The 11,081-nt window shown below is 43.4% G+C and overlaps 1 long non-coding RNA gene across 1 annotated transcript in view; it reads right to left on the bottom strand.

The window, feature by feature from the left end:
• Positions 1 to 252: 252 nt before the first annotated feature.
• Positions 253 to 11,081, bottom strand: part of LOC121847839 — a 49,753-nt gene continuing 38,924 nt past the window's right edge. The window contains exon 3 of the long non-coding RNA XR_006084707.1: positions 253 to 610. This is a non-coding gene — a long non-coding RNA (uncharacterized LOC121847839). The remainder of the gene's footprint in view (positions 611 to 11,081) is intronic.

Here is an 11,081-nt window from a genome sequence, read left to right as displayed (position 1 = left end):
AAAACGTTTGACCTCTGTCATTGCCAACAAAGGGTATATAACAAAGTATTGAGATAAACTTTTGTTATTGACCAAATACTTATTTTCCACCATAATTTGCAAATAAATTCATTAAAAATCCTACAATGTGACTTTCTGGATTTTTTTTCTTCTCATTTTGTCTGTCATAGTTGAAGTGTACCTATGATGAAAATTACAGGCCTCTCTCATCTTTTTAAGTGGGAGAACTTGCATAATTGGTGGCTGACTAAATACTTTTTTGCCCCACTGTACATAACTCTCCTACAGCAGAACCTATGTTGTGTTTGACCTCCTGTCACTTTAGTTATTGACCTCACACCAACATGAACAAACACGCACCTACGCAAGCACGCACGCGCAAACTTTGTCTTGTACAGGAATCTAATTCAAAATGCAATGCAGATGCCATGACTCATGTGTTACGAGACCATATCCAACTACGTCAGATCTAAGCAAATCTGTCAGCTATGTTAATCAAAACCACGACTCGTTTCATAAAACAATAACAACATGAGGAACAGGAAAGCAGTCACCTGTGTTTGGAATGTTGGTGTTGAACTGATGAGTCTTTCAGCAGATGTTTTCATATCTGAAAATGAATTACAGAGGACATTCCGTAAGTGTGCCTGTAAAATGTTTGAAGTTTTGTTTTTCGTGTTAACATGGGTGAAGATGTTCTCAATTAAAATAGAAACCAGCTGTGTGCTACGCTACCCATCACCAACATCCCCTAATAGAATGAATTCTCACTCACTGCTCGAGGAAGGTAGACAGGATTTAAACAGTGTGATCGCCAAAGCCTTCAAACCCCGTCTCCGGGATAATAACGAGATGTCATGCCTTTAAACGGTCAGCTTTAAAACGAGGGGAACATTTGTCATTTATGCGGCTCTCAGTCGAAGGCGTCTGTCAATGCCGGCTCCACTCACACAGACGAATCCAATTACGGGGATTGGACATCTCTAACAAGGTGCTAGGAAAAGGCTTCCTGGACAAACAACGTCCCCCTATAATGAGAGACCCTCATTTGAGTGATTTGAGTGTCTCTGAGCCCAGCGATTGATTCTGCAGCAAACTATCAGAAATACCTATTTTTTTCCCAACACACACAGGGTCCAAACAGGGAATTAAAAAACGGAGATGTTCGCAAGGCATGTATCAAGCTCAGGGGCTGAGGCAGAAAACTTTGTTTGTCTCTTTTCTGTCTAGCAGACACACAGCCAGGAGCTCAAACTTTAGAGCGGGAGATTATTAATCATGTCTGAGCCAGGCCTGTCAATACAAATCATACAGGACGAGGGAAAAAACAAGATGGCATAAAAACTTTCACAAGTGGCTAATTTTGCCTCATTCACTTGCATAGCTAACCAAGGCATGGATTGTCAATGTGCACCGTGATCAATGCTCCAGGGCCCCGTGGAACCCATTGATTTCTCAACTCCCAGATTTCAGCGTGGCTCTTCATCAACAAAAGCACTTTGTCCTTCCCAAATAATCAGATCGAAGGGCCTCATCCCCTGAGAGAGCCGAGGTTAGTACGGTGGCGACTCTGCAGTGTCTCTGGCTGGTGCTAAGCCTAGTGTCTGCTGCTGATGAACGCTGAGACTGTGTCAGATCTGATCCCCGGGGGCACTGCATTCTGCTGACCTCACTGCTTTCTGAGAGGGGGATGCACGATCAACAGATGACTCCTCACTCAATTAACATGTATGAATACATAGTTCTAACAGAGCCTATACAAATCAACACATCACAACTAAAGAAAAAAAGAAGTGCTACAATGTTTTTTTCACAAATGGCACTATGGTTGAGTCACATCCTAGCAGATGTTATGAAAGAAAAACATTATATTTTGGTTACGATTATTATTTGAAATAATGTATGACCTTCAATTCATGAACTACAATACACTACATCATCACCTAGACTGGGTTCATTTAACTAAGATGGAGTACATGAAGACAAGAGTGCCTGAACTTTACTCCTGTTCTGATTGGCAGTCATCTACAGTACGCCATCTGCACTCCATCAAACCTGTGGTTTCACTCCAGGAAACCCAAATGTAATTCCTCTTCCTGCATGCCCATGAATGTATTTCCTGTCAATATAAGAGGTATAAATAGATGGGAGACGGTGACCATTCATAAATCTAGTTAAATATTTAAAGAGGGTATTTGGGGAGGGAATAAGGACGAGGGAGGGAGAGAAAGAGGGGTGCTCAAGTTGCTGCTCAATTTGATCAATTGTCCAAGTCCTACCTCTGCGCTCAGAAAATTACAAATTGGAATCATGGAATCAGCAGCCGTTTATCATCACAGGGGGAACATGGAGGCTCACACACCCCGGTCCTGGGGACGGAGGCAGGGGAAAGGGTGTATGAGCTATTCCAAATAGTCCTGCTCTGAATAAACAAAGGGAAACAAGAGATAGAATTGAAAGACGTTGTTATAATTGGTTCTCTTTTTTTCGATAGCCTGAGTGAATTTATGTCACAGCTCAGTAAAATGATATTATTTATCAAATCACATTAAATCTATTTGTGTTGCCACTCGTTACAAAGCCCTTAACAAAGAATCCCAGTTTACAGTAGAAATGTTCACGAGCGCTCCTACAGATGTACGACTGATGTGTGTTCTTCCTTTGACTTTCGCTCATAAATGACCTACGTGCTGTTACGTGGATCTCGGAGACACGTTGACAAACGTAGAGAGACTGTGGCAACTGTGCCACTGACCGAGTGACATTGAGTTCTTTATGAAAGCTCGCCTCCACAGTGCCGTCGAAGGTTCTGAGGTTAGTGAATGGTGCCAGAGGAGAGAAGAGGCAGAGACACACTGGCAGGGAGATGCTCATTAGAGAACTATTTTAATAAGCTGACTCCAGGCTTGACATGAGAAATAAATTTAGATACCCCCTATCTCCTAATAGTTTTGATTAGTTGACATAATTGGTATACCTTATTGTGCCGCTGAAGTAATAGTCATGTTTTGCAAGTCGCTTGAAGTCACCAAAACGATGAGGGGAGAGAGGTCTTTGTAAATGCGCTAAAGTTATTTGATTGCACAATTTGTGAGGTTATTTAAAACCGTCTGTGACATGCGGCACGCACATCATTTTAGATGGCCGAATAATGTTGCCGGGGCTTTGAAATCAGGCAATGTGGAAATGTGTGGCTTAATGGTCCGATTTTAATGAAGGTGTCACACAATGCAAAACAACCACACAGCTCTGTCTGCAGGCAGCTGACCGTTTGTTCAAATATAAAAGCCCGAAATACCTGTCGTTAGTTTGCCAAAATCTCTAGTGTTAAAAAAATAATTACCAAGATTAACCCGTGGCTGTTTGGGTGGCGCACATTCTCAGTACAACAACCACTTTTATTTAAACATGAAGTTATCTGGGTAGGAGTTTCGTTTTTTTTCATACTTTCTTGTCTTGTTATTCTGGTGCATTTCTTCAACTGATCACACTCACAGGCCCACCTGTAATGTTGGTCAATAGAGTTAAAGACACAAAGATCCTCTCACCCATTTTCTGTTATACATTGTTCATTTTTTTTTTTTTTCAGATGGAGACCCATTCGTGTGAGCTGAGCTGTCTACCACTCTCAGTCTCCCCCCCGGCTTTCATTTCGTCAATTATGAACCGACATGAGAGCCTTCTGACATTTGTCTATCAACGCTGCTGTGAGTCACAACCCTAATTAGCGTCTGAGGATAAAACAAAAGACCGGGGAGAAATTCTCCCTCTGGTGATGTTTAATGATCAAGCCCTAAGGGTCACAGCCAGCCATGGAAACAGAATCTCAGCATACAAAATCCTCTTTAAGCAGACCTCCTGTGGGCCCCCTTCAGTCATCCTGAGTAGGTCCGGCCTGCCTCGTTCTTTCCCTTCCTGTGCTGTTTTAGGTTGCTGTGTGTTGGTATTATTCTGATTTGTTTGTGACCTGATCAGTGTGGCAGCAGTAGTCCGTGTGAAGATGGATTCTGTGTTCCCTCACTGAACCCAGGTAAACAATATGCACCCAGGAGATAGCCAGGGATAAAATATGTATTAGTTTTCACCAAAGCTCCCATTTTTATATCACTTTGGAAGACAAAAAGAGAGAGGGGGGAAGAGAGAGAGTAGATCCTAATCTACTCGCTGCAGCACAATCCCCCACACTGCAACAAACAGAGCAATATTGCGAAATCTGTATGTGCTACTTTTTTTTATCGCTATTTTCAATCTCAAGGCCCGTTCTTGTAACCAGCCATTTAGTATTTTCTCCCACTCTTCCTCATTTCCCTCTTCCTCCCTTTTATTTTTTATTTGATTTTTTTCCAGCTCACAAGCCCTGGATTTTCAGAAAAGAAAGCCACCATTAATTAAGACAGTGCCAGCTGTAATTTTCTTGGGAAGTAAATTTCTGCACAACTAAAGGTTACGGGGACCTTTTCACTGTCAGAATTTACTACCGCCTGTGAATGTTAATGCAGCTAATGAAGACATGCTCTCAGTCTCTGAACGTAAAAGTACCACCGGAAAGACGGAGGAAGGAATGGGCCAGAGAAAAAGGAGAGAAAGAGAGAGGACAAGGAAAATTCAATTTGAGGAATACATTTGGAATCAATGCATTCATGAATTAATTGAGCCCAGCGCATAATTTCCATACTAGGAGGAGTTCATGTATTTGTTTTGAGTACGTGATAGTTCTGATAAGCAATCTTCAACATTAGGAGTTGGTTCCTGGGTCAATCTTCCGTTGGTGTATTATAGATGTAATTCAGAAATAGGTCTATAAGATGACCTACAGGTAGTTCTAGAACAACTCCACCCTATATAATTAAAAGTCTGGAAATAAACATCTAGACTGGGACAGCTTTTAGACGAGCGGTAAATGTTTCAAATAAACACGGTCACACCCAATTAGGATTTTTATTTTAGAAATGTTCAAAGGAAGACATGGTCATGAATGAAGACCACCAGGCAATGATCTGGCCACCACATCCATGCCGCTGGGAAGAGAAAAGGTCTGTTGTGTTGTTGGGATCAACTATTTAAACGGGAGCAGAGCACTTAGGCTACAGACCGACATGGAGGCCATTAGGTAGTGTTATGTGTGTTCACTTAATGGGCAGCTTTGGACAAAAATAATAATAAGAACAAGCACACACACACTCACTCACAGTCAGACACACACACACACTCACACACACACACATGCACACTTTCTGCAATTAAACTGCTAGCAACAACAGACTGTCCACATATGCACTGCTAGGCCGGGGCAGCCAGACAGGGAGGTTGGTAGGGATACAAAGCAGAGCTATTTAAAAGGCCTTGAGTCTTCACGTCTGCTCTGCTTGCCTTTCTGATAGCACCAGAAAAGTGAAGGAATGAAACAAACAGAAAATAACATTTTCCCCCTGCAGCAGCAGACTTGGGGGCAGATCGCTACGATCAATGACAAGGTCAGAAAGCAGGCGTAGAGACCAGCAGCATTCCTGAGGAAAGTCATATTTAACCTGAGGCGAGAGAATAATTTCACTTTCTCCTGATCAGTATAAAAAATCTCCTCTGTCAGTGGCGGCAGATTTATACAAATTAATGGCCTTTAGTGAAAATCTCCCGCGCTTGGGTTATTAATTGTTAAAGTGCATACATTAAACAAAATGAGTAAAAAGTCATTTTAATAAATTATCTTCTCCAAAAACCTGCTCAAAAGGACCATTGGACTCCAGCACATGAGCTGTATCGAATATGATCCTTCAAAATAATACGGAATAAATAAGAGACAGAGAGAAAAAACAGCAGGAGGAGTAATGAACAGTAATGAACACACTGTCTGACACTATCTAATTATTTTCTACCCCTATTCAGTTATCTGGCCCTCTGCACCTCCTTAACATATCTTTGATTCCTGGCTTACCCGCTCTTTTTTGAGGAGAGCTATAGGCTGGGCTTCGTAGGTGAGGAGGCTCGTGCCGCGCTGAGAAGGGTGTTGGGTTGCCAGGTCTTGATGCGGGATCCATGCCCCTACACTGTGATTTGGGGTTAACTTCAGTTCAGTCTACAGGACTAATAGGGCTTTTAATTACACAGAGCTCTGGTCAACTGAGCACGCTTCAGCAGATGGACAGCTCCTAGCAGACCCACTTCCCTTCCCCTGCCATGACGGAAACATCACCCCTTACGCCCTACCCTCTGCTTCACTGCTGTGTGTGTGGTGTGAAGCTCACTCATCATTTTGTTGAACCAAAAAGCAGGGAAGGTGGGCTAATGAATTCTCAAAGAATATTTGCTTGTGTTCACGCCTGTCTCTCTCTTTGGCCTTGCACATACTTCCTCCACTCTTTCACTCTCTCAGTCTCTCTTCCTCTCTTGCGGCCTCTCTTACACACTCACACATGCACACGCACGCACATGCACTCACACACACTAGACTAACTGATAGCTACTTGAGGTGTCATCGTTTTTACTTGAGGGAAGAGAGCAAGAGAGAGGAAGGGATGTTATTTCCCAAATTTGGCCCCTAGGACAAAAAAGAGGCCTGCTTGATATTCATCGAGCTGCGAGGTCTTGTTGAAGAGCCTGTGAAAATCTATTCACTATGATAATGAACAAATTGTCATACATTGGGCTCTGTCTCCATCTGACAGTGATAGTTATCAGAGAGAGAGATGGAGGTGTGGGGACGGGGAGGGGGGAGTGCCTGCCATCAAACCTGTCTGCACAGTCATCCCCCACAGCTGATTGGCCCCGTTACGGGGCTCTGCTTGTTGTTATGAAGGAAAGCCCCCTGGCATGCATCTCCTATCATGTCAGAGCTTCACATTTAAAAGCTGTCGTCCTTGATTGATACATAGTATCAAAGGAGGGAAGGAGGGAGGGTGTGTGGATGTGTGTGTGTGTTGTCACAGCCGGCAGCAGTCAGAACACCTGTACTACAGTACGCATCCTTTTTTTCTCCATATTGAAACAGTGCATGTGTCATGAATGGGTTGTGTGGTGGATGCTAGAGCAACTGCTTCATTGTGGCTTGTAAATTCTCCCGAAAATAGCACGGAAGATTGACAGTATGGTAGGACTAGAACAGATGGGCTGAGTGGCTCCTAGTGACACAGTGCCATGCCATCACTCCTTTTAATGTGTCACATTGTCATCATGGTACTGCCACCCAAGGCCATGAGAGGCACAACAGAGAAGAGTGAGAGGACAGAGGAGCAGGGTGTGGCAAAATGTGTGTCGGTGGCACAGGGTGTTCCTAGACAACCCATCACTTTTGAGCATACTTGCCTGAGGATAAAGAGAACACACAATTCAAACATGGAGAACACCAAACCGGGTATTTAAAATCCACCATTAACGAGTGTGGGGAAAAGTCAAATCTGATTAATTCTGTTCCGTCCTCGTACTTTGGGGTTAAACGTCTGTCGTCTATTCCATTATTTGCATATAATTACCATAGAAATACTGGTAGGCCTAGAGGAACGCAGTCGCAACAGGGGGAACCTGTAATTTCATTAGGTCAGGGATCGGAGTATTTAACTTGGCACCCCTGGTAATGTATTCACTGTTGTCATATTTTAATGGGACGGGGCAGTACGATAACTGGACTATATTTGGTTTTAGTGGAGGGGTACCTTTACTCTTTATAAATAGGAAGAGACATAGATTAGACATAGAAGCTGTCTTCCACATTGGAGCTGACAGTGTTTCCACCTAGATGTCTCTCTACTTTACTACGCATGCCTTCATGACTGACATACCACCAGCATAGTTTAATGGTATTATAGGTGTCCCAGTACCACCAGATGTCGGTCATCAACGCTAGCCTAATGAACTAATTTACCATAGACCTTACCGGCCGTGGTCTCCTGTGTTTCATCAGCGGTACCGTAACTCAGTGATTTCTGTACGTGATGGTAGATATTACATTTGGAGCAACCGGGGTAGACCCACACAAATGCCCTTGAAAGAATCAGCCGTAAGAAAGTATGCTCTGGAGAGGGGGTAGTAAATTACCGAGAGGAAATAGTAAAAAAACAACAGCAACGAAGGGGAGGCTGTAGGTGGCTCTTAGAACGCTTGGGTTGATATGTTACATAAATCATTCTAATGTGAGACTAAAAAGTGTGCATATTTTAATAAGGCAAAGAAAGAGGGCACGCCGTGAAACAGACACACACATACCGCCCCCTCACACACACACACACACACACAGCTAATATCAGATTGAAATCTTCATACATATCTACATTTGTAACACAGCTTGATGTCCTGGGCCCATTACAGAACCATACTCCTTCTTAAGTCGCAGGAAGGGCAGATTCCTCACCTGGGAATGCTTGTGTTCTTATTGGCATTCATCAAAAGTCAGACAGCGTGTCTGGGAAAGCGAGCCGTGTTTTATTCTACATGCGCTGATGGATTTGCAGGATCAAGTGTCTGGTTATGGTCAGACGCAGAAGAGTCACCCAGCTCATAAAGACTCTTTCTGCCAGAGGCTGTTGCTGTTAATCACTCTTACAAACAAAACCAGCAGAGGCCGCAAAGGTTGTTTGAAAGGTTTCATGCTTTGGAGAACAACGCACCAGCACTCATTGCTGAAGTGCTGGTCACTATTGCTTCGGTGTGAATGTATGACATGAATTTCACATGACAAATGATGCTGTCACGACACTCTTGGACACTGTCATTTGGACACATTGGTCAAAAAGGTTCCCAGTGAGCTGAGGCTGTTGTCTTCTAATGAGGAATCCATACAGACATGATGATAGGTGTTGAATAGCAAAGAGCAGCAAGACAGGAAGAGGTACATCCATCCGCTACCAAACTGAGTACGGGGAGGCCGGGGGATTGGGGGGTGGCACAGTGAGCAGGTAAAACACTCCTCAAGCTCTCTGCCTTCGTGTGGTGTCTGCTTCACAAACAGAAAACATACACGGTCCACACGCAGACGCAAGTTGAAGGACCGCCGATGTGTCTGAGAGGATTTGTCACTGATGTACATGCTGTGCCCTTAAGAAAGTGACGGCGCTGTCATAAGGCAGAGGGGGCCAGCGACACTTTGGATATAAATCTGGAGAGGAGATAAAGAAAGTACATGATAAATTAAGCAGTGCATATAAATTCTTAAGAGCCTCCATTTTAATGCCGGTCATTATTCAACAAATTTTTCTAAGAAATGCCACATGGGCAGGAACAAGTAATTAGGGGGAGAAAAGTGAAACTGTCACCCTTAATGGTTTACTCCGACGCCTCACCTTCTCTGCTGAATTGTGGACAGGGTCCAGAAGATGGTACACAGCCAGGCGCTGGCTACAAACTGCCTTCAGGCCCACTCTCAAAACTACTGTTGTGGGGGCTTCACATTCAACCCATAAGTGTTAGGGAATGTTTTCACTTCTTCCAAAGCCTACTCTCAAACGGCAGGTGTATTGGGATGAATATATGTGCTCCCGCATACTCCCCCAGAAACATACCACCCTTCTCTCTCCAATCGCCAAGGCCTCAATAAATCTGAATTCACAGGGGATATTGTTAGTGTTGAGCAAAGTACTATTAAAATGAAGGGACATTTATGGATGACACTTTGTAACAATTAATCAAGGAGTGTTGATTAATAAAGTTGGTCAGCTATTCTCCAGTAACCTGGGAGGCTATGAGCATTGTCAGACGGATCATTTTATTCATTATTTTTGATTAATGCACTGGGATACTCTGAATCCGAGAGAAGATGAGAGAGAGAGAGAGGGGGTGGAGAAAAAAAATATTGTATCCTCTATGCAAAATCATAAATAGTGAATGAGCATGTGTACGGTTAACCTTGGCCGTGGAAAAAAAGATTTCAGGGGGAGAAATGTGCATATTTAGCAAATAAATTGCTGCAGGGATTAAAAAACAAAATGGGGTAGTTTGATGAACATCACCTCTCCAGACCTGTCCGTCTTCAGCGAACGCCAGTGATGAATTAGTTTGTTTAGCTACTCAATTAGTCCAGTGATGCAGAGAGAGAGAGAGAGAGCGAGAGAGAGAGAGAGAGAGAGAGTGAAGGAGAGAGAGGGAGAAGGAGAAGGAGAGAGAGAGAGAGAGAGAGAGAGAGAGAGAGAGAGAGAGAGAGAGAGAGAGAAGGAGCTAGAGGGATAGAGCGGGAGAGAGAGAGAGAGCGAGAGAGAGAGAATGAGGGAGAGAGAGCGGGCAGACTGGTCCCTGATAAGGACAAAGAAGGATAAAATGACCTGTTGGAAAGGAACATTCGAAAATATTGAATTTGGTTCTGATTACTTGTTCACATATATTCATGAGTTGTTTGTTGCATCAGAGTGGATGTGGACAATGTAACTGAGCCATGCTTTTGATTTTATATCTCTGGTGGAGATATACCCTACCGTATGTCACTCTGTGTTAGTGATGTCAGGTCACAGAGAGGATGATCAACAGCTACTGCTCTGCACATAGTTGGTCCTATCTGTTTAGTGTTACAGATATGTATATTTACAGTGCCTTCAGGAAGTTTTCAGACCCCTTGACTTGTCCATGTTTTGTTATGTTACAGCCTTATACTAAAATGTATTAAATTATTTTTTTCCCCTTGTGATTCTACACACAAAAACCCAATAATGACAAAGCAAAACAAAACAAAAAAAAACATTTTGGCAAATGTATTAAAAATGTAAAATATCACAAGACCCTTTACTTAGTACTTTGTTGAAGCACCTTTGGCAGAGATTACAGCCTCGAGTCTTCTTGGGTATGACGCTACAAGCTTGGCACACCTGTATTTGTGGAGTTTCTCCCGTTCTTCTCTGCAGGTCCTGTCAAGCTCTGTCAGGTTGGATGGGGAGCGTTGCTGCACAGCTATCTTCAGGTCTCTCCAGAGATGTTAGATTTGGTTCAAGTCCAGGCTCTGGCTGGGCCACTTAAGGACATTCAGAGACTTTTCCCAAAGCCACTCCTGCGTTATCTTGGCTGTGTGCTTAGGGTCATTGTCCTGTTGGAAGGTGAATCTTTGCTGCACTCTGAGGTCCTGAGTGCTCTGGAGCAGGATTTCATCAAGGTTGTCCCATCTCCACAGA

This window comes from Oncorhynchus tshawytscha, linkage group LG12 (assembly GCF_018296145.1).
Source record: "Oncorhynchus tshawytscha isolate Ot180627B linkage group LG12, Otsh_v2.0, whole genome shotgun sequence".
NCBI classification, from domain to species: Eukaryota; Metazoa; Chordata; class Actinopteri; order Salmoniformes; family Salmonidae; genus Oncorhynchus; species Oncorhynchus tshawytscha.
The sequence above is the reverse complement of the archived record's forward strand: the minus strand, read 5'-3'. Positions and strand labels throughout refer to the sequence as shown.